Here is a 24,853-nt window from a genome sequence, read left to right on the forward strand (position 1 = left end):
TTTTATCAGTAAAATTCCTCTGTGCTGTTCAAAGAAGATTACTTGTCCCAAAATATTCATTTGGTCTCATCATCTGGAATGAGGAGATATAAACTTGATTTGTCAGCTTTGGTAGTGTTATGACAGTTTCAGCTGTCGTAACAAGATGGCGATACGCATTTATTCACCTATTACCAATGGTTACTGCTCTGTGAGATATACGTAACGTACTACACTCAAAGGGAGCATTACTCCTATTCTATCGACGTAAATACCACACTTACATACTGAAGTAATTATATATATATATACACATTGAATGATATTGATGATTCCTCAATGGTACAAACGCTTTAGTTGAATACAAACACAGCTCTCATGCTGCTTATTATTCGCCGTATGATATTTACTATAAAAATTATAGAGTAGTCCATCAGAATATAAATAATATATGCGCAAGAGAGTTTAAAACTTGATCGTTTTTCTAGCAGGTTACTACATTTCAGTTTGATTGAGCAGACATGTTTTGACAAGGGGTATAAAGAATGACGTCAAAACTACTGGCCTCCCAAATTTATATCTAAATCACACGGGGAAGAGGACGCAGGATGGATTATTACAATGCAAGCTACGCTGGTTGCACTTAACCGTTGAGACACGTGCATTTCTAGTATTAAAAGGGATGAGAATATTAAAGGTTTGAGTGGGTTCGCTCGCTGTTCTTGTTTATAGATTACCATGCACCATGCACCATTTTGGAAGTTCATGTGTTTTGGTAGACATCATCGACCTAACATGCATCTCCGCTATCTAGGTACATTGTATTTCGCAATTATTTTGCCGCTTATGTTCCATTTTTGCTTATCTTTTCTTATCTTTTTCTTATCTGCCTTCCACAAAAAACAACAACAAACAAACAACAAACAGATCGCCTTATCAAGAGGATTTTGGAATATACAGAAATCACACGGCGGTAACATAATACATTGCAGTTTTAAGGTATTTTTGGAACTTGACCAGAAGTTTTTTACAGATTAGCATAATATTGAAGCTGTGATGAACACAAACTAGTCTTCGACCGTGTCCTTCATTATGACGTCATCCTCAAAGATAAATGCGTCATCCTAAATGATGACGACGTCATGGCTGGGTTGGGGGTGAACACAGTGGCGATAGTGAACACGAGCACGGTGAGACAACTGCGGAAGAAGAAAGCGGCTGGTATTCTCGAAAGGTGAGATTGCTTAGTGTGATAAGGCATCCAATATTCCTTCGCGAAGGCGCCCTCTACGTCAGGTTTGCGTATAGTGTGATACACACAGAGCCTCCTTGTATTAAAGACGGAAAGTGCTGTGGCTTTTGTTGTTGTTGTAAATCCTCAAATAGAAAATGACGATGACGATAGAATTTACAGCGAAGATACAACGATGTCGCTGATGATACAAGGTAGAAGTGTTGAAACGCTTTTTTTTTCTTTAATCCTCTGAAAGCAACGAGTTCGTGAATGAGTTCCCGCGTGAAGGCGTACGAAGATAACGCTTTATTCTTTCATATTCATTGGTTACCGTCCATCTGTAAAACGAAATGAGACAACAGAGAGAGAGAGAGAGAGAGAGAGAGAGAGAGAGAGAGAAAAGAAAGAGTCAAAGATAATTACAACACATTTCTTTTTCTTGTTCCGTCATATCTACCTTCCACTATCATATTCAGTGCTCTTTTGTACAGAGAAGGTCGAGAAGGAGAAAGCGAAATAAACAATACTCACTGAACAAATAATAAACGAACAATAGATGCCACAATCTACGAATCAAGTCAATCTTCGTTCGTCACTTTACTTTACAGGACTAGAATAAAGAGTTTAAATGAAGAAAACATATATATTTATTTCTATAAACTGCTGCTGAAAAAAAACACAAAGACAATAATTGATATGTGCCAAATTTTAAAAATATTGGATATTCAAAATTGTTTCTCGTTATGTATCGAGGGCAGTATCCTAGGAACGATTTCGCTTCTTTCTCTAGCTCTTTAATAGTGTCCATCTGTTTTTGCATTTTCTTTTTTTCATGAAGCTATTAGAATCTATTGTTGTCTGATGAATGAATAAAGACTTTAATGGATTTTGGATGTTTGGAAGCTTAAAGGTATTATTTACCATCAGGAGGAGTGATTTAAAAAATGTTTGAGATATCACATTTGATGCATTAGTCGTATCACAAAACATCCTACCGCGCAAAAATTCTGCAATAAAACCTATAAACGATAAGGAGACATCACTCTTTTTCTTACTAAACCATAACTGTAGACGGTTGTCTGGAAACATTTTTTATCATAACTATTGTTCACATTTTGTATATTTGAAACTTAACACTCAGTTAATCATACTGATTTAGATTTTAACACCGGTTGTTTCTATCCCTAACTCACATTTTAGAACTATTTTGAAGCACTAAAGCTGGGTTTTTGTTTCATCCGCAAAATAGTAAATTATGCCTTTAATGCACTCACAGTATTTGCTCTTCCTGCAGTACATGTTGCGACAAACACGATAGCGGCCGTTCCTGTATGATGTACAATCATCGTCGCTGATGCAGGGAGTTAGCTGGTACCACCGCTCGCACTCTCCACCCAGGCAGAACCTACGGGCAGGTGACCGCCACCGACACTCGCGGTTGTCGCGGCAGAATTGTACATTGTTGGGCTGAAAGAAAGAAAGATGGGATTGCTTTTCGGGTTATTATCATTGTTAGATTACCAAAAATAAACTGGCGTACAGTAATCATCAGAAACATTGTTTTATTTTATTGGGGTGTAATGCATTGTATACACAAATAAACACATGCACACAGATAAACTCTGTAAAAAGTAGTACACAGTCATGTTAAAAATTTGACACGATTATTCTTCCACTGTGCTTGAAAGAGAAAAAGATTCAGAGGGGTTACCTCATTCATTGTGAATGGCAAATCACAATATTAATCATTTGAAAGTGTGACAAACCTTGTATTGTTAAGCCCAGTGATTATATTCGCAAGTAACAAAGACAACGGCAAAACAAATGAAGAACAACGACTAAGAGAATAAAAAGAAAAGGGAAAGGGAAAGAGAAAGGGAAAGCGTAGTAGAATAGGAGTAGCGACAGTACGCAGCAGTAGCTATAACATGAGAAGTAGTATTACTGGTAGATGAAGGAATAGTTGTAGTAGCAGTAGCAGCTATAGCAGTGGTAGATATGAATTACGTTTCAAGCATTGCTAACGCTTGGACTACATGCCAAGTGCTGTCTAGACTACAATGCAACGTCAGTCTTTACAACTACTGAGTACCACACCTGCCACAGCCAGCACATCCAGTGCCGTTACTGGACGGCACTGAGCAGATCTGTTCAATTGCGCCATCTATTGACCAGACAATCAAAGAATGCAATTTTTATGGCTAAAAATTCGTGGCGTGCTAGACTAGCATCACGTAAATGGTCTTTCCCTTCATGATTGTGCATGATTGCCAAGAATGTAAATGAGACGCATGTGGTGTCATTGCTTGTTGGATGATCAACAATGCAATGCATTAAATATAGACAATTTCGATCTCATTCAGCTGCTATATACTTGACTTGTTTCTTTGACGCTACTTCACATACCATCAGGACCGTGGAACTTATCCCGAGTATTCTCTTTGGAGGTTCTGTTTCTTCCGATGTTGATAAAACGTATAACCTTCTGTTCATCTAATTTTGATATCTTACGTGCTAGAGCAACTTGAACATGACAGACTATGGAAGTTCTCTTTGAATATCATAAAAACATTTCGAGACATCGCTCTCTATCTGCCAATAGCACCGCCTTTGAAACGAGAACACTACCCAAATAAAAAGTCATTTAGTTCCTCCAATGTTTTTGACAACATCATGTTGATATTGAGGTTGGCTTTATTTCTGTTTTCTTTCTACTGTACCCTGCATCAGAAAACTTGCAATACTACATGGGTTGTAATGCAACGATGAATTCTTATTCATACAGGTTTCTCTCGTCAGCGTGTAAGCATCTCCCAGGGAGGCCCCATACCACCGTTATGAACTCGCCATTACAGGTTTCCGTGTATACACTGGGTCATAGCAACAAGGAGCGTGGATCGACATCTTGTAAAAGAATACACACATTGGGATTCGAACCCAAAGACCTATTCACCAATACCACTGTGGCAGTGAAATTCTTCATTGTCGTGATAAAGAGAAAGTCTATACTTATTACGCCATTATCTTTATATGTCAAATGGTGTATGCCAATATTTAATGGTGTGAAACGTTTGCGTTATGTAAGCTGTCACTGTAAATCTAGCCCATATTTGTCAAACCTCCTGCTGAAGTCTCAGTCGATCATGAATTCTGCTATTCGAAAAGCTTTATTTTAAAAACTAAAAATAGGGAAAGCTCGATATTTGCGGACAGTGGACCCCCGCCGAGCCTTGGCTATGGCTTTAGTCTAATGTTCGCTGCCAAAGATGGCAAATAAACCACATTGGATATGAACACACAATTTTCTTTGGAGAATTAGAAAAACCAAGGGGGTTTGAGGACTTTCGCTTCTAAATAAACTCTACCTTTGGTTCGCGTGACCCCATGGGGTCTTTGGATTGAGTGTTAGATCTTCCGCAAATCTTTAAACGCGACATGGTAAATAAGGAACACAAAGCCAGGATTGGAGTGACCCATTATCTCTTCAAACAAGCCGTCCTTGCGGGGGAGGTGACTTTGACGATTCTCATCCTACTTTGTCCTAGGTGGAGAAGCAAACACGAGCTTTTTTTTTTCCACATGGAATTGGCTCAGAAATCACATGGCTCTTAAAACAACTACAGTGTTGAATGAGCCCCACTTAACGCTGTACCCCCACTCGAATTTCTTACTACAGGCCAAGTTATGATGTCTCCCTCCACAACATACGCCATCCCCGTTCCCCCCCCCCGTCTCTTTGGCACCCTAAATCTCCCCCTCTCTTGACTCTTTCTGTTTTCTCTCTTACCGAGTATCTTCTTCTCTTTCCCCTCTCTCTGAATCTCTTTCTTCGTGATCTTCCCAGCTGGCAGACTAAACCATTGACTATCTATATGATCACTTTTGCTATTATCCTGGTCTAGATCTATTCTTTCCTCTCTCCTTCTCTCATCTTTTTGTTTCAAGAAAAACAAAACCACAACAACTTCGTTTATCGAAGTCTATTTTTGTTCACACGAATATCTGATACACAACCTCTGCGAATTCATCTTACGATAATCCTTGATTCGTAGTCGAAGAAATAAAAAGAAAAGGAGAGAGATGGAGAAAAAGGAGCCTGGCCCCCGATCAGAGAAGATAAAGCACGGATTTGAATATGGTTAACCTTTGATGAAGAGATAAATATGTATCACTGGTAGTAATTGAAGATTTTTCGGGGTTTATATCTACATTCCCTACGGGCTCCGGAGACTTGTTTTCACACTTTAATAACGTCTTACTCTTTTCTTTTTTCTATTCTTTTTTTTACATATTGTCTTATATTTTTCTAGCACAGAAACTCCTGAAATGGTCAATGGGGGCCAAGAAAAGAACAACAATAGGAACGAAAACATCTGAACTTTGAACTTACGCCGAAAAGTTTGGCCTTTTCACTGTATAGCCCTGTCAATGTACTTCACAATTTACACATTTTAATCGAATTCATAATGAATTGATATTTAACATTCAAGTAGAGTTTGAAAACATCACCAATGGCCATGAAAGAGCCGAAAAAGAAGAAGAAGATATTTTTCCAGTTGTCAATAATTAACAGCTGATTCGCTTCATTAAAATCGACGCAGATTCAAACTTGTTTGCAAACAGTCCGTATCTGAAGTGTTAACGATAAAATGAAATGGAAAGATAAATTTTTGTCTTTATCTTTTACCTAAGGCCTCGTGACATCCCCACTGTAGGAGGTTGGCACTAACTTGAGTAGAGCTAGAAGATTCAAGAGATTTGTCCCTAGTTGTGAAAAGGTTCAGACGTTAAGGTTAAAACATTAAGTAATTTCATCTGCCAACTTTTATTTTGCCCAAAGGGGGAAAGGGTTTGACAACGAGGGATATGCATAAAGCGTGCATCATGACATCTTAGTCACATCAAGGGGGTAATAGGCGAGCTAGTACCTCCTTGGTCATGGTCATGACACCTTTGTTCTTATCACCTTTAGCACTATACAGTCCTTGTCTTTCTGTCCCCGTGCAGTCGTGCCATAGTGAGCGTGGTGATGGCCACGTTACGCGATCAATAGCTGCATCAGTCACATGTCAAATTACCTTCACGATATCGAGATTAAAATGTGGAGATCAATTTTGGAAGGTCATCGAAAAAAAAAACCTATATCGCCACGGTTCTTGCGGCTATTCACAGGCTGGTGTCTGTTAATACCTTCCCCTGCATACCTCCTTGAATGATCGACACTTGTCCAGCAGCATGAATGCATAATCAGGTTTAGGATCAGGCTCGATGACATTTATTTCCAGCAAATATAAATTTATTATATACAAGCAGAAGTAACATGCGATCAATTTGAAAATGCTTGGGGCACATCTCTAGAAGTACAACAACTTGTAACGAGTGTGCCCTTAAATGAGTATGATATTCCATAATATACATTATCATTGTAAATAGAAAATACAAAGTCGAGTTAAGGACAAAGACAAAAAACAAAGACAGGGACATACATACGGACACTGACAATAGCAGGGACAGCAACTCAGACTATATTAATAACAATTATAGAAACAGGGACATGGGACCAAACAACGTGTAATACTAAACTTAGTACATTCCTTTTACTAAGAAAATTTAATATCACCCCCTTTACTTCGAAAAAAAAAAATGAATTAGATAAAAACAGAGTCTTCGACAAGGGTTTAGTGGTGCTACCTCATGTTATAGATAGAATCTGTTTGGCAACAAATGGAAAAATGACATGGCATATCGGAACCAGACCAAAACAAAGAAACACACGAACAAACAAACAAACAAACAAACAAAAAACAAACAAACAAACAAATAAAGAACACCATCAATTACACAGGTTTGGGGTGTATAGTATCACAGCATGAAGGGGCATCGAACCAATGATTGGATTGTGGAAGTGTACTTATCCCACCAACGATACGATGACTATGTGTTTTTGTATCAATGTTAATGTACGGGACAGAATCATGGGGGAGGGGAAGTGGGTTAATGACAAGGCATATTTTTTTTTTGTGATGCATGTGGAAGGAAAAGCAAATCTTCTTGGGCGACGCTAATTTTTCATTTTAAGAGCTGCTTTTTGACAGTTGTCTGCTTGCGGCTAAACACGGTGGTTAGGTATAGAAGCAGGTTTGAACACGTGCAGAGGGAGGTTATGAACTTAACTTCATTCAAGTAGTTTCACAGACACACTGACACATACACAAAAACCAACAACAACAACAATAACTAGACACAGAAAGTCCTTGACATGGGAGAGTTATAGCTGGCGCTCTTGGATTTCATTGGCAATAAACATGCTGATGTGATTGAATATGACGTTATGTCACATTGAAAATGACATAGTCAATCAAGCAACGCGTGAAATCATTTCACCTTTTTTTTTGTTTCAGACGACTGTCAGTTTGTTACATTTTCTCCCCTCTCCCATACTGTAAACTAATGGCTATTTTATACTCCATGGACGGACATGCATGTATAAATCCCACATTCAAAAGAAAAAAAAAATGAAACAGCAGCAGAGAAAAGAATTTGGAGCACTTTTACACAAATTGCATGGAAACACGAGAATGGAAACTTCAGTCTATACCATAAAAAAAAGTTGTCACTTTCACTTTCAGTGAAAAATTCAGTCTTTAAAAAAAAAATCGAAAATACATTCTTTCTTATACATGAATAAGGGCTTGTATTTTAAATACGAGCAAGAGGATTCTTTAGGCACGAGGAAACTACTGTGACAGTTGTCATAATCTGGTATAAATGGGGGAAACCTGGCCGAGATTGAAAGATGAGGAATTTCATCAATGAAATTAAATCGCTTCACAGACGTGAACAAGATGTATGAAAGGTTTTCTTCGTGAGAGCGTGATATATCTAATTTATTTTTTAAAAAACATTCTTCTACAAAATTTGTGAATAGCTTGCCAAAGAAGAAAGATGATATCTGTCTTTAGATGGTCAGCTGCCACGAGCTGATACGACCCAGCTGGACACTAATGCGAATATGTACTAAACTTCACATGAATTCGTAGACTAATGAGTTTAATTGAACGAAAATGTGTAGGCCTACAAAACAAAGACGATTATGCAATTGACAGAATGAAAAAAAAAGAAGAAAAATCAGGGCTCCATTTCATGGTTCATGGCTGATGTTCATTATTCCGAAGGTTTGCTAACCAGAAACACATAAAATTCCCTATTGCATACACCTAGATTAGTTCATTAATGGGAATATGAAGTAGGGTGCGTTAATTGGAATTACGAACCTTTTCCATTTTCGATTGAACTGACCTGCGGAATCGAATCTTATTTGATTTTTCGGATCAACGAACTTTCGGAATAACGACCCCTAGTTTATTTCCGGATCAACGAACCTTCGGATTAACAAACTGTAACCAAATATGATACTGCAGTTCTTGCTGTAATGTCAAGTTGTTGCTGTAATGCTCCCTAATTGGTTGTTGCTAAGGGAAACTAACATTCTGACAACAACATGTTATCCTATTCCTAACATCTTTTATGAATTTGGCCTTCCTTTACACAAATCTTGTATAGTGTAGTACGGACAGCACGTCCTGTGCTTTTTCTTTTCCTTGACTGGCTTCTGTCCAATATACTGTATTATACTCAGGCCTTGGAAAACGATAATTGTGATAATGAAGATAACAATGCATTATTGTAATCGGTGAATTGCTGACAGGTGGCTCACGTGCAACAGTAAGTTTTCTGCTTGGTCCCACGAGTACTGTTTTCACAATGTCTATTTTAGGAAACGGACATAGCAGTGATAATATTTACACTGTCCCAAATAGTGCCTGAGGGGCTATAATTAGTACTAGTATAACAGTATAGAGTAGCTGCTCGCACGTTAAAGGTAGTAATTCCTTTTTGTAGGACCCGGGCAGAAAAAAAAAGCAAATACAGCTAGGGTCTAGCGTTTACCCGAGATCGAGATCATGGATTCTCTGAATCCTGAACAACGAGAGAGAACATTTCAGTTCCTTTTTGTTTATAGAGTTTCAACAATGGCAATTACAGCTCGAAAACAACAATGGCAAAAACCGGTTGTATTATACGGATGGCCACAACCTATTCAAATCCGGACAATCAGGCGACAGAACTCGCAAAGAGTTGTTACTCTGCGAAAACCGCAGACAAGGCAAATGTAAACATTGACGCAAATAGAGTCTTCTCTATTCAATTTATGCACCGTATTGTGCAAATAATTTTGTTAGTACACTGTGCATCCTTTTGTAAGGCAATATATATGGGTAACCTTACCCCCCCCCCCCATCTCCCCAAAAAAGAAAGAAAGATGGTGTATAATATCTCTGGTGGTTCAAAGTTTCAAAAAATCAGAGAGTGCATCAATAATCTTTGAGGAAATCCCAAGCGGAGTACGTGCTGTCTCACGCACGGAGCAGGGAAGTAGCAGTGACATCTTGTTCGACTTGACTTCAAAGCTTCCTCGTTTGTTTTCTCCCTATCAAAACATGGCAAAAGAAGAAAGTATAATGAAAAGCAGGATGTGCCCCTTACCTGACAATCTCTTCAATACCATGTCAGGACAACGAACTGGGGCCATGTTTTGATCGTAACGTCTTCAACAATGATTACAAAAGATTTCGTCTGCACAAATGGTTAGAAACTGTTTTCTGACATTTAAGTTTGGGACGTGCAAGATCACTAGCAATGTTTGCCAAGACGCGGTGGACAGTTTCCGACCTGCCATTATATTGATACGAACAGGGAATTCGGTGTCTGCAATACTGAGTCAAAAGGGAGACAAAAAACCCCATAAAACTAAAACAACAACAAAAACAGCACAAACTAAGCAAAACAAAGCAAAACAAAAACAAAGCACCCTCCCTCCCTCTCAAAAAGAAAAATAAAAAGCACACGAAACAGTAACAAACAAACACAAAAAATCACTTAGGGTCCTACACGTGCACACGCACACGCACGCACGCACACCTAAAGCCGCAAACCCCGATCCCTTTCCTTTCATTCTTAATATACTCCCCTCCCGCTTGCTCGTACTCAACTTGCGTGGTACAAACTTTCGCTCTTGCGTAAAGACGCAAAAGATAAACTAGGGAAAAGATGGGAAATGACTAAAAAGATACGATTAGTTTTGACAAGACAGATGGAGGAGATTGAAGATGATCGAAAAACGACCAAAAGTTCATCCCGTTGGGGTTAGCATACAGACAAGAGACATCTTTGTTATCACGTGATCAAAACTGAGATCTGAAAGAGACTCGCAAACATGATGATGTACGTGTGTTTGACGATGAGTGAGCGAACTATTCTAACACGATGATGACAGTGGATTTGGTATAGATATCCGACATTGACTTTTCTGATTTCCAGCACTATCCTAAAGATCCTCTTAAAGGGGAAATCCAGTCCGAATATAAGTTAGTCTAATAAAAAAAAAGTAAAAATCTTACGAGTTCAACGGAAAAAAATTGACTGATATCGGATGAAAAATCTATGACACTTGAAGTTTTGCTAACTTCTGCTAAATTCTGCAAAACAGTTCTTGTAGAGTGGATATGAATATGCTAATGAGTGAGCTAACCATGTCATAACCTCACAATTTTCCATTGATCGGGTACAAAAATAAATGATAAAAATTCAATGTTTCTGTCAATGAAATCTGAAACATAATGTTATTCCTGGTTGAATAACTTCAGAATAGTGATCAGTTAGATATACCAGGATTTAAGCCTCGAGCATAACTGCGTTTGAATGAAAAACTGGAGTATCAAAATTTTTTATACAAACTATATGGCAAGTTGTGAGGGGATGACATGCTCATATTCATATTGACCGTTCAAGAACCGTTTCCTGAAAAATTATCGAAACTTTAAAATGTCATAAATTCCTTATTTTTCACCCAATTTTGATAAAATATTTACCGTTGAACTCGTAATATTTTACTTTTTCTTATCAGACTAACTTATATTTGGACTAGATTTCCCCTTTAAACATCCTAGCAGCCAGTACAGTACGTGCAGTTATGTGAAATTGTTGTCTCGGTCTGAACATGGAGCTAGTAGTAAGCTTCATGTTCTAAACTGAAGCATGGTTATACAAAATTACAAACAGCCACACCACGATGTCCATGTTGTTCGAATTTCAATCGATTCCTTGCGCTACCAAACTAAATACGCGTGAATGCAACGACGCGAAAGAGGCAGAATTCACTTTAATGACTGACGTGTTTTGTTTTCGTTATTGAGTTCTAGCATTCCGCATTTCAGATATAATAACTATCCTCGAATGGCTTGCTACGCTTGTAAATATCATGTTCCCCCACGTGAAAATAATACGATATTTGCCTCCTGAATATTGATTTTAATTCTCTCTGCTGGAAAGCTATCACTCCTTTAATCTTATATTGTTTCTAGTATAGTATGGTAGACCTTACCTTATACGATATTTGCTAAATCATTTCAAATCGAATAATAACCCCCAACTATTATGAAAGCATAGGTGAAGTTGAAAGCAATGCAAAGCTAATTATCATAAGGGTAAATCATAATATCTAGCGATCACCATCAACGGAACGGTTCGCAGATTCGAGAACGTGCCAAAACGTAACTATTGTAGAATACGAATACATATAGTGTCTGCTCTCTGCAGACTAGCGTTATGATTATGTAGATAATGACCGCTGATTCACGCGCTATCGAGTTGCCCGCCCCGCTCGATCGATATTCTCACACGCTTGCGTTGCGTTACATCTGATATCGTAGATATCGTGTTCCGATCATCTATCGCAGTATTCTTGGGGCAGTGTTACCAACTGCAGATCTTCATCACCAAAAAAAAAAAAAAAAAAAAAAAAAAAAGATATGGTAATTTTTTTGACTCGAAGAAAAAATGAATTATACCAACAAGAATTGTAAGGTTTCTATATTTTCTGTTAAAATATGGGATCATCAAACAATTTGAGATAAATACTTAATCAAGAGCTCTACTTTTCATTCGATTGTTGCTTTTTCGTGTGTTTGTGTGTTGCGTGTTTTTTGTTTTGTTGTTGTTGTTGTTTAGGGTAGACCATGACACAAAGCGTTAGTTTGTCTTTGCAGAATGTCTGACTAATATTCTATCTACAAAAGGTGGTTATTTTTTGTTGAATATGATAATTTTCCACTTGTCTTTATATGATGTATTTTACAGACGAGGAACTTCCATCTGTATTATGTGAAAGCACATTTAAGTATCAAGTATACACAGCTTTTAAGTGTTTTATCTGTGTTCTAACAATATGCTATTCTCGTTCATTCAGGCTGTCTGCATGTAATAAAAGCACACAAGTCGAACGATCTGATGGCAACAACCATTTACAACGACACGTCAACTCATCTTTTCTTGGAAATGACGAGTTTCATCGTCAAACGAACTAAATCCATTCTTGATACGTTGAGATGTTTGCGATTAAAGTTGCTAAAAATCAAAGAAACTGATAAGTAAACGCGGGATGTTTTCGATCATGACTTTAAGAATATTCCTTATTATGTCACAAGTGAGGTATCACGAGAAAGCTTTGATTTTGCTCTATCTGGTGATGGAATGACTTCAGAATGTTAAAGATGGCGCTCAGCCCATTTTGCGAACAATCTCTTCTTGTCTCCCATCCAATAGACACATAGTGAATTTTGACCGAAAATAAATGCATATATAATGTTAACATTACAGAAGTACAACAAACGAAATTTGTAAGCATGCATATAATATTGTAAACAAACACTTTATGAGTACACGAAAATCTTTGAAATGGGGAGAAATGCTAAAGAAGCAATGCTCGGAAGGTGCATTCCCCCATAACATAATGATCAAAATTATGTAATTTATTGATATGCTAACAATCTCAATTACATGAACTAAGAATAAAAACCTTCCTTGCACCAGACAAACACACCGCATATATCCCAACACTAATTTGCTGTCATGCAGAAAAGAAAGAAAAGAGAGAGAGAGAGAGAGAGGGGGAGGGAGGGAGAGAAATCTATTTTGTAACAGAGAGCGTTCATTTAGACAAATCTATCTGTTTCGTGGATACATAAAAAAGCTTTCAAATTCGTAATTTTCTCACTTGATTGTAAGGTTGTATATATAGACAAGAAAAATAACAACGAGTTTGTTTGATTGAATTCATTTTAGGAGAATCAACTTACATCTTGAGTGGAATGACATTTCAGGCAGGCATTTCTCCTGGACTGCTGGCGCTTTCTCCCATTTGACAAATTCACGTTGTTTACATTTTTGTCTGATATCAAGTCATTACAGTATTCCACTCCCTGAGGATTGATTGCGATTCCAGGTCATTTTGCTCCAATAGGGGGTTCACTTAGGCAGGTGTACAAGTCTTCTGGTTACTTCTACTGCGATATGAATTTCTATGAATGAAAGATTCATTCACTTATTCTTCAGTTCCTTGTTCCCAAACATATCGATCTTCTTCTTCTCTTTTTTTTTTTACATTTATCCTTGCGTATCCAATTACTGCTGGCTGCTTCTTTCTAATTATGACATGTCCTTTTCTTCTCCTCTTGTCTATCTTTATCTTATCTCTCAATCAAGTAGGTAATTAATCAGAAAATCTGTCTATATATTCATCCATCCCTCCACACACTATGATCGTTTTCTCTACTTTTTTTTTCTTGTTTGTCTCACATGAATACAGTTGAGATTTTGGAAGTTGTGAAAACAACATTGCGTTTTCTGGGTCGATGTGACTTTTTCCACATTCAAAAAGTTGGATCTTGCTGCGTTCCTAGTAGCAATCGGATTTTAAGCTTCATGAATACAATGCGACATGCACGATTTTCCTGCAATTGTCACATGGCACTCGGGGTTTTTCTCGACTAATTAAGAGTTTTAATACTCCCAAGGAGACAAAGAGATAGAAATAGAAACAAAAGAAATAGGAAGAGTCAGATGACCTGTAATGTCACAGACACCACCATCAATCATTTGAATTCAATTAGATGTTGGGGTGACGCTAAGGAGTTATCGTAACGTTATCTGGTTATACATCAATGCCACGCTTTTCATGTTGCGCTCGAGCTATCGTAGCTATTTATGTGCAATCCGCACAGTGCGAGGTTAATATTTATTTCCTCAGGACGAGGGTATGAGTGGGAGAGGATGGGTTAGATTGATTTGATAATTTGACTATTATTTATTAATATACTTTTGACCCTGCGGTGAAATATAAAATGTGATCATGCGTTATAAAGTGTGGTATATTCTGTGTGTATGAGCGTGTCTATACCTAAACTTTTGAAGAGCAATTGGTATTATCGTATTCTCCTGAAAAAAAAAAATTGTCATTAACTTATTCTTATCGAGGTACACTTTGATTATTTAATCTTCGATTTGCCACGCCATTTTGTTTCTTTCATACAAAGTTGATTTCCATTGCCAGCATCCATTTGGCCACATGGCGTCAGAAACTCAAGACACAACCTCGTTTCCCAACCCGTGTGGGATTCAAGAAACAAAAAGCGTACAGAGACGGTATTCTGGGCAGGTAAGTGTGAATAAGTACCCTGGCATACCACTATCCCCCCCACCCCTCGCTCCTTTACCCATTATCGTTTCGTCTCGCCGTCACGTTTGATCGTTGCCCGAGTATGTCATGTTTGCGAGGGGTTTACACTCGCCCTTCTTTAGATGAACAGGATGAACCCGCCATAGGGAGGGTAGGGTAGGGGTGGTAAGGGTGGGGGGGGGGGGGGGGGGGGGGGCTTGCTACACAAACGGGCACTCGTTATTCGTAAATATTATTATTATTATTATTATTATTATTATTATTATTATTATTATCATTATCATTATTGTTATTATTATTATCATCATTATTATCATTATTGTTATTATTATTATTATTATCATCATCATTGTTATCATTATTATTATTATCATTATTACTATTATTATTATGTGATGTTGTTGTGCTACTTTTATTTGGTTTGTATTTTGCTTTTTAAATGTTCCCCCTTCTCTCTCTGTTCTTTGATACACCAGAATACTTTTCATGCTTAAGACTGAACCAGGAAAGAATTGGATGTGATATAAGATGAATAGCCCTACTATCGTATGTCAACTATGATTTTGCAACAGATCATTTGTTTTAAACACATAGCGAAATACGCAATGTTGCGGGGGCTCAGGATTAGCAGCTTGTTCAGCGAAGGTTATGGGCTGATAAGGAAATCTCTCGCTTTCACACACACACACACACACACACACACACACACACACATACACACACACACACACACACACACACACACACACACACATACACACACACACACACACACACACACACACACACACACACACACACACAAAGAAAAAATGTGCATAGGGAAAGTGAACATGCCCCTTCCGCATTCACAAGTTCACGGCATAATATCTCCTTGGTACCAACATCACCAAGTGGTATCAACACCTTATACTATTATAGCCTATGCATCTACACTTAGAAATTAAGAAGACAAAGGAAAACATATCTCGAGGACCAATTTCACCTTTCCTCCTAAAAAGTCGTCATATCATATCCATGATCAAGTGCAATTCAGAATGTTTCACTCTTCAGAGTGCAAAAGGGTAGACTGTGTTTGATGTACTTGTGATACTCCCTTCTGCTGTCTACTAAATCTCTATGCTGGGATTACTGTAAGAAGTCGTCTACCCAAGGACAATATATGCATGCCATGGAATGACAATAATATGGTTCATTTGTTGCAGTGCCTGAAATTAGATTAAAGTAACTTGATTCAAGATAAATCCACTAGGAGTAAATGACTGATCAATTCGCTTTTAAATATATCTTCTCATTCAGGTGACTCTAGTTCAGTGTGCCTAAGTCATTCTGGGAATCTCGTCAATTAGAAAGGGGTTTATCTTTAGGTCCATTTTAGCTAGTCTGTATTTTCCGTAAGGTTTTGTCTGTTGTATGTGTTTGTGTGTGTGTTGTGATTGACTGTGAAACAGAGGTAAAAACCATGACCTCCGATGATATTCAATGGATGTTTCGGAGCGGGCGTTTGGTAAACTCTCTCACCATCGCTGAAGATAGCCGCCAATTTGCGAAAAGGTCACTAACAATCGTGCATTTCGGGGACCGAATTCTATCTCTCGACAGTGAGTAATTGCATTAGATTAGCGGAGGTACAAAAACAGGGAATGGGAGGAGGCTTAAGACAGAGAGCAAGAAAGCCTGAGGGCGAAATCAGACCCATTTGCAAAATGAACGGTCCCATCGAGATACGATCATGTAGGGCATTACAACGTGACCACCGTTCACTGTAATATCCCAATGACCCTATTACTCATCAGCGATACTAGCAAGGAAGTACCTCCTTGATACATTAACATCATTAACAGAGAGAGATATAGGAAAGGAAAAGATGTTCAGAGGTAACTTTGCTGTGGTAGGGGCAATGGAGATAATCGCGTTGGGCTCTGTATAGCTCGTGAGTGAGATACATATACGGTATAAGGAGACGGCTGCGGTGAACACACCGGCATACCGCAATGAAATATTTAAGACGGTAGATGCACCTGGTGCTCAAAGACGCACCAAACAACTGTTTCATTACTATGGCGAACTTCTCTGTGTACAATGTCAGTGACAATTTTGAGAGAGCGGACTTGAGCGGATTAGAATTATGAATTGCCAGAGAGGTCAATCCTTTAATACACGGCTGAAAAAATTAACGATAAATACAGTAATAATGATAAATAATATAAAGCGAGTTAACCGTCCTAAAGCTCCGAAATGGATTATTATCATTTAGGACTCGAGGCAAGATCACTTATGCACTTTCATCCGTAACTACCTTACTACAAAGTACAGCTCATTATACTGTAGAGAATTGCTTATATCTAACTGTTGTTCTTAAATGGAGGTACACGTATTGCAGACAGACCACAACTAAACAACTGGCCTTCCTTCAATATTGTTAGCTACTGATATAGGTGTCTTTGTCTTCTTTTTATACTATGCTGGCGAATGAAATTGAATCCGCTTGTAAATTCTGGCCCTTGACCGAATTCAAAACTTTGGCTGAGATCCCAAAGACATCCTGATGAGTTGAAGCATATTTTGTTTTTATTTTTCGTAAACTTAATCCTGCATGACTGGTAATGATGTGCCGATGTATCTAGTTATAGACCTTCCTTTTCTCGTTACCAATGTAACACACACTTGACATTATCCTAACCGTAAATATGAAACACAATGCCTTCATTTTCAGCATTCTATTTGTAGGGTTGGTCCTATCCACGTCCTTTGAAATTCGTGGAGAACATAAATCGAACATAACATCAGACTGTGTGACCTAGGTTATTGTAGGATCCGTTGCTGGTACTCTGCTATGATTAGCCATCAAGGTCTCCGGAGGGATATCCGTGTCTTGCTTCTGACAACGACTGCACTCCCCGAAGTTTTCCTATCCATTATCCACGTCATGCGAAACTGCGGCCGCCGCGCAGGACATAACTATATTACTGCATGCGGAATAATGTTCAAACAGAGCACAAACATGGCGGCATGTTTTCGGAAAGTAACGATCAAGAGTAGATCAATCGATGAACTTCGTTTCCTACATTTAGTCCCGGGCATATACATTGAATTGATTTTAATATAGAATGTCTGGACGGCAGCAGAAAAAGTAATAACTTTTTTAAAAATGCCCCATTACAATAGATTTATTGGAAATATCTAGAATTTACAGAAAAATATCTCTTTTTTGCCTTATGTATAAAGTTATAGCTATCATTATCATAATATCATATTCATTAAAATATCATTATGAACATTAGAGTTTGCAAATTATTACAGATGCAATTACTGTCAAGGAATGGGCGAAATTTCTGTTTTGGCTGACTGTATAAATACTGGTGAGTGATAATGTTAGAATAAAGATTAAGTTTAGTGTTAGGTTTAGGGTTATGTTTAGGGTTACAGTTTGGGGTAGAGTTAGGTTTAGGTTCAAGATTTAGGATTACGGTTAGGGTCAGGGGAAGGGTCTGGGATAATTGCCGTGGGGGTAATTGCCCTAGACCCGTCAGGAGAAGCGTTGCGAGAAAAAGATCTGCTAATTGTGAACTTTGATTTTCGCTAAAATGCGAGGGTGTCAATAACAGTATCTTGTGCAGTAATCGTTACGCGACAGCCGCCCACGAATACCATTGACATAACGCATAAACAGGATGTCCAAAGGATAAGACAAGAGCTAAACCTGTCACACTAATTTTTGTGTATTGATCGTAGCTGACCGGTCCGTAACCTCCCTGGTATGTGATGTCCAAGGCAGTGTCCGGAGATGTTGTCTCTTTCCCATGCCTCTGACCAGGGAGGTGAGAGGTAATCACCTCCCTGCTCTGACAGAACCACGTAACGTGTCGCGAAAATTAACTTACTCCAAAGACTAACACTGTAGCAAACGCCCTTTAGGTCTCTAACATGACAATTGTGATAAATTCTTAGCAAGTCAACTGCTGAGGAGAAGCTAAAATCACCACATCAACAAAATTTGCTTAGATATTCCACCTGGCGTCGGTCGATGCAGCGCCAAAGTGTACTTGCTCGTCACTTGTTCGTCACCCTGTTCCTGTCATCCACAATTACAGTTTCCACTATCCACTTCTAGAACGCCGTTACCATTAGCAACAAGAATCGGGAATAGGACAACTGCCCTCAGTACAAGAGCTGCTGACATTTTCTCTCGCGTGAAATGATGGTGAAGTTCATTAGTCTCCGGGGATATAAGTGGCCAGAGTTAAGTGTCCGAGAGGGTTATGTCCACTGAAAATTACTGTTGTCTTTAGATATGTCAGAAAAATATTCACCACCCATGGCTGTGAAAAGTAGTCTCAGGACGTGGATGGTAACGTAGCAAATTGTAAAAAAAAAATAAAGTTTTGAAGCAGATATGTAAGCTTTGCCTACTGTCCGTTTCATTATGACGGTCCTCTGATATTTTTGTTGTTGTTGTAGTAATGAGTCATTTCTTCTTCTTTTTTTTACCGACAAAAATTGTCAGTGACTATTTTATCGACTGTAAGGGACGTTTTCAGCTTTCCAACGTCCCTCCGGAACTCTACGGTCTACGCCGCATCCCCTAAAATAGGCTCAATGGGGGAAGCCAAAATAACAGCACGTATAAAGCAAAACACGATGACAGTGGAAAACGCGCCCTATCAGCCCTGAAAGGGAAGTGAAAATGGAAGTTGTGACGTCTTTAGCAGAGGTTCGCCCGATGTCGCCTCAAATGAGAGCTCGTACTTGGTTGTAATAACATTCAAATGTCTTGTTCATGATGAGTATAATACATAAAGTCTCTTACCATTAACCACATCAACATGTATAATCTCAGATATGGGAGCCGCCACAATGTTGTTATGAGCTTGAAAACAATCCCTTGTAGTTTCCATAATTATCACACGACGAGATTTGGAGAATCTCTGACGGCAATTAATTGTTTGCTACCCGTAAACCCTGGCGATCTTTAAAGATTAACATGATAATAAAGACTAGAAAGAAATATTACTCAAGTCACCATTGCAAATGAACCATGATGTTATGATTACAAACAGTGATAGTCAAGATAGTGCTTTCAAGAGAAAGACTTTTAGCGTGTTTAGTTTCATATCGCATGGAGGCCTTGTCGCTTGTTTGTGAAATTTCGCGCTTCAGCGGGTTTGTGCTTATGAATTAATTGCGCATGAGCAAATCAGGGAATATGATCTCGGCTTAAAACAAGCCTCAGCATGGCGTCCTTGTAGTGAAAGTGACGTAGATTGTGCCTCTTTGCAGTATATAGAGAAACGAGATCGTTATATCTTATAGTAATATCATAACATTTTAAAGGGATGGTACAGTTTTGATTGAAATGGTGATTCATATTTTAACTTTTTGTTAGTAATTAGAAACCACTTATATAAAATATTAAAGAACATGAAATTCTAAGAGGAATTAAAAGTTTATTTGAGGAAAATTGGTTTTGAAATGGCTGAGATATCCACAAACAAAGAAGTCCTAATGAAAGGTGTGGGTAATTGAATGTGTGTACGAATGTGTTGTCCTTGTCATATTTTCCCGGTACACGTGGTTCAGTGAACAGTGTCCGGGCATTAGCATTGGTATTCTATTTTTTTTCCTGACCTGTGTATCTCAAAATAACTACATGTATCTTGTTATAAATGACTTAAATAACTTATATTAAATACTTGAATAGGATATCATTTACTCATTATTTATCTAGCGATCCACGTCCGACAAGCTTTGCTTTTTAGTGAATCACTATTTTCCATAATCGAATTTATTTTCCGCTCGCCCACGAAGTATCTATACATTGTTCCTCCTAATTATTGTATATATGTTGTTCTGAAATTTATCTCGTATACTACATGAATCTTTTGCAAACGTTTGAACAATATTATTTCAAGACATGTATACTTTGTACTATGTTTTTGATTTTCGTTGATTGGAAATAAACTATGATTGAATTGAATTGAATTGACTTACCCTTTATTAGGACCACGTTTTTCACTTTGTTTTGGATATCTCGACCATTTCAAAACATATCTTTCATCGAATAGACTTTGAATTCATCTTATAGAATTGTATGCTCTTTCATATTTCATACAAGTGGTTTCTAATCATCTCGCAAAAAGTTAAACCCGAATTCCCCAACAGAGAGACGGTGAGAGAGAGAGAGAGAGAGAGAGAGAGAGAGAGAGAGGGGGGGGGGGAGGGGAGCAAAACTGTCACTCACAGAGACTAATGCGCAGGTAAAACATCTTAAAGCGAAAAGCTGTGTTGACGGAGTGGGAACGAATCTCCAGCATCTACAGTTGGGATAAAATCCGTGAGACAGATCCACGGAGCGACTGCGTTAACGAGGCTGATGAGCAAAGCAGGGGATTGATGGCTCAATTTTAATTTCAAAATGAAAATCCCACATATATCAAAGATTATATATTCTTCATGTTCATCAGGCGTCTAGACGTCGACATAGATACCCGAACATCTTGCAACGATCATTTTCTTCTGCTTCATTTTCTCTCTGCAGCTTCTTACTGATGTTTGAAAATTATTGCTTAAAAAGCCTGTTCATGTTTTAAAGTGTACATACAGCTAGCATGTACTATGAACCAAGCGCACCATCTTATTTATTTATTTATTCACAACATCTTTTAGCAAGGACATTCCATTCAGTTCTGCTGACAGCCAGCAGACTTGTTTTTCAAGAAAGCCCTGTATACAATGTATACATAAACTTTCAGATAAAACCTTCTGTGGAGAGTTGGAGCAAAATTAGACACGAATGTTAGACTAACGACTTTTCGGCCAAAATGTCTGCAGTCCTTTTATTACACGTTTCTTACTATTAGAGAAATGATACCAACTGTTATACCTCTCTTATTTCGCGTCGTAGTTTCTAAAACCTAAAACCCTAATTGGTCAGAATGGCAATCAATTTCGTTGCTTTATCGACGCTGTTCATGTCTTTATCTCTTGGATGTCTTTCCCGCTATGTCTGCAATGACTACGACAAAATACAAGAGGCGAATGATAAGGCAATTATCAACAATCCAACAAATCATTGTGCATTCTCATTCCGAGACAGAAATGACCGTTGTAGAAAAAAGTTACAACCATAATTATACGACTTTACCTATCATTTTCTCTACGCATGGTTTGGTGATGGGGTGAAAGCTTTAGGCAGATGCGACTTTTTTCTCTTCTGAAGATGAAAGACGCATCTCTTCAATTTGATGTCATGTCACGGCTAATACTGATCTTTGCGTAAAATTTAGTGTCATGATTTTTTTTTCTAATCTGTCTTCTTTTCTTACCTCAGCTGAATTTTCTGCCACGTTATTCCATATAGTAAAACCTCGACAGTATAGAATACAGACGTTTCAATTACTAGAGGGTCGATATGGAAAATGTGTGAACAGCTAAGCGCATAATTCTGTTCAAAATAATATGATACCGGGTTCTGTTAAGAAAACTTTCTGCGAAAAAAAAACAGTTCATAAGCAGACAGGAGCAGATAGCTGTTGGTCAAGGTTTTATAAGGAGAGGAAAAATGCATCCGTATTCAAACGCGATGAACACGAAAGGTAGAGCTAAGACGAAAAAATCAGGCTAACCATCTCGGATGTCACCAGTTATGATAAATGATCATAATGACACTACAATTTCTACTACTAACACTAATACCACTGCTATTAGCAGACAATAGTGACAACGTAATGCGCAGTATAGTGTCATATACAATATTCTTGATATTTCGGTTATGTCAATGATGAACATGATCTTAACAACATCAATAACGGAAATAAATGCAGTCATGACAGATGATGAAAGTAAGTGACAATTGCTAAGAAACAAAAACAAAAACACGCCACAAACTGTACTCACGAAGTAGGCATTTGCTGTTGCTAAGACCACCAGAAGAAGAACGGTGTAAATCCCTAACGAACCCATCTTCAGGTAAGTGAATTGATAAAGACAACGTCGAGCTGACCAGGTACCTTGTGTATAGCAGCCTCGAGTGGGCGGGATACTCGCGTCCTCACTGATACGGCGAAAAACCTATCAATACACTCTCACTGTGCGACGCATCGTATTTAAATCCGCGCGGCTTTCTCAGACTACGCATGAACGGAATCGGCGGAAGCGCACCAATAATAGCTCACAAAAATTTAGTGATATCGACACCCTCGTATAGGTAGGCGTATATTAGTAGTCGATATGAGAATAAAAACATTGTCATCGTATCACGGGCGCGCGCATGCGAAAATTGAGTAGAGGTAATATTATTCGTGGCTTGTGCATACTTGGCTATTGCCCACTGATTTTAATCGTGCTTGCGCAGGTTTTGAGTCTTGTACGTCGGCTTGCGGAGCAGATAGCAACCAATTGAGCACCTGTAGGAGTATATCATACTTTCATTGTGTTCGTGTGTGCGTGTGTATGACTTCAAATTTGTTTGTTGTTTTTGGTATAATCGTTTCTCCTTTGTGACTGGGTTGATAGATTATAAGCATTCTCCATCGCTAGGGGCGTATCAAAATCCCCCCTTTTTTTCCTTTCTTGAAATGGATGTTCTCATTTATTCATATTCCGCTCTCGAAAAAGTTACACGAATGGAATATAAATGAACTTCAGGTCCGGAAAACAGGACTGGAAGAAAAAACTTTAAAAAAAAAAGAGAGAGAAGATGATGAAAATAGAAAATACGCCGAGTTTATTCTACCACTCTTTCCCATACTCCATTTGATACATTCCTTTTTTGTACATGCATTATTATTCGAGTTTTTGCTTTTTTGTCTACCTAGAAATTGATTTCGGCAAAGTAGTATCGTAAGTTGCACTTTTTCGCCCGGAAATGAATATATCCTACCATTGCAGCCGGGGTAATACCGCGGAGGGGGGGGGGGGGGGGGGGGTGAGGGGGAGGCCGGGGAGTAGATAATATATATAGTGCATAGATGCATATGTGAGATTGATTTGAACAGTACATGCATGAGTTTGTAACCGGCCTATGCCCGTTGATGCGTGTTTTCATGTTCTCTATTAAATTTATCCTCCCTTTTCTCCAACTCTGCTCTCCTTCTCTCTCTCTCTCCATCTATCTACCTCTTTATCTCTTTTTCTCTCATTTCTCCCCGCGTCCCCTTTTTTCAGTTCCCTTAAAGGTACTGTTTACCATTAGGAGCAGTGATTTAAAAAAATGTTCGAGTTATCACATTTGATGCATATGTGTGGGTCAGTTGAGTGTATCGCAAAACATCGTACCATATAAACATTTTGCAATAGAGCCTAAAACAGGAGGAGATATCACTATTTTTCCTCACTAAACCATTGCTGTAGACGATTTCGTCTGGAGACAATTTTATTATAACTCTTGTTCAGACTTTGTATTTTTAACAGCACTTATATAACATTGATTACACTTTTTTACACTGGTTGTTTCTATCCCTTACCTAAAAATTTTATAACTATTTTGAAGCATTAAATATGGGTTTTTGTTTCATCAGCAAATAGTAGATAATACCTGTAACTTTTCCTCATTTGCTGGACCACCTCTTCATTTTCTTCTCGAACGTAACCTTGGTAACAGTCATCAAAAATTTTTTTTTTCGCGATGGTGAAACAAATACGTTTGTTCTGCCGATCAAAATATTTTTCTTGTTTTAACATAATGTACATGTACCATGAATGTACATGAGGAAACGCAGGGAGAATAAGCTTCTGCATGCAATAAACGGCGTACAAGCATTTGGAAAGACTTAAAGAATAATTGGTAGTAATCAGAAATTATAATTTCTGATTAAGGGTCGAGATTGACCTTCAAATAACTTGTGATATACATTGGTGAAGATTACAAACAATTAGCTTTGACAGAGACATAATTATATGCAATAATTATACAATATAAACTTATTTATTTTGTTTGTTATTTTTGTTTGCTTTTGTCAAAGTTCACTGTCTACAAGATTCACCAGTGTTTTCATATATCAGAGGTCTTCAAGTAAACTATACCTCCTTTTATGAATGGGCTGGCCGGAGTTCATTTCCCAGTC

At 38.1% G+C, this 24,853-nt stretch overlaps 1 long non-coding RNA gene across 1 annotated transcript; it reads right to left on the reverse strand.

The window, feature by feature from the left end:
• LOC139741531 (uncharacterized) lies at positions 1–22,814 on the reverse strand. The gene is made up of 3 exons (XR_011711626.1): positions 22,686–22,814; positions 2,488–2,680; positions 1–1,551 (listed from the first exon to the last, which is right to left on the reverse strand). It is a non-coding gene; the product is annotated as an uncharacterized lncRNA (long non-coding RNA).
• Positions 22,815–24,853: the final 2,039 nt, after the last annotated feature.

The sequence above is a fragment of the Diadema antillarum genome, unplaced genomic scaffold (assembly GCF_040938485.1).
Source record: "Diadema antillarum isolate AM-2024a unplaced genomic scaffold, OU_Dant_1.0 seq00000932_RagTag, whole genome shotgun sequence".
Classification (NCBI taxonomy): domain Eukaryota; kingdom Metazoa; phylum Echinodermata; class Echinoidea; order Diadematoida; family Diadematidae; genus Diadema; species Diadema antillarum.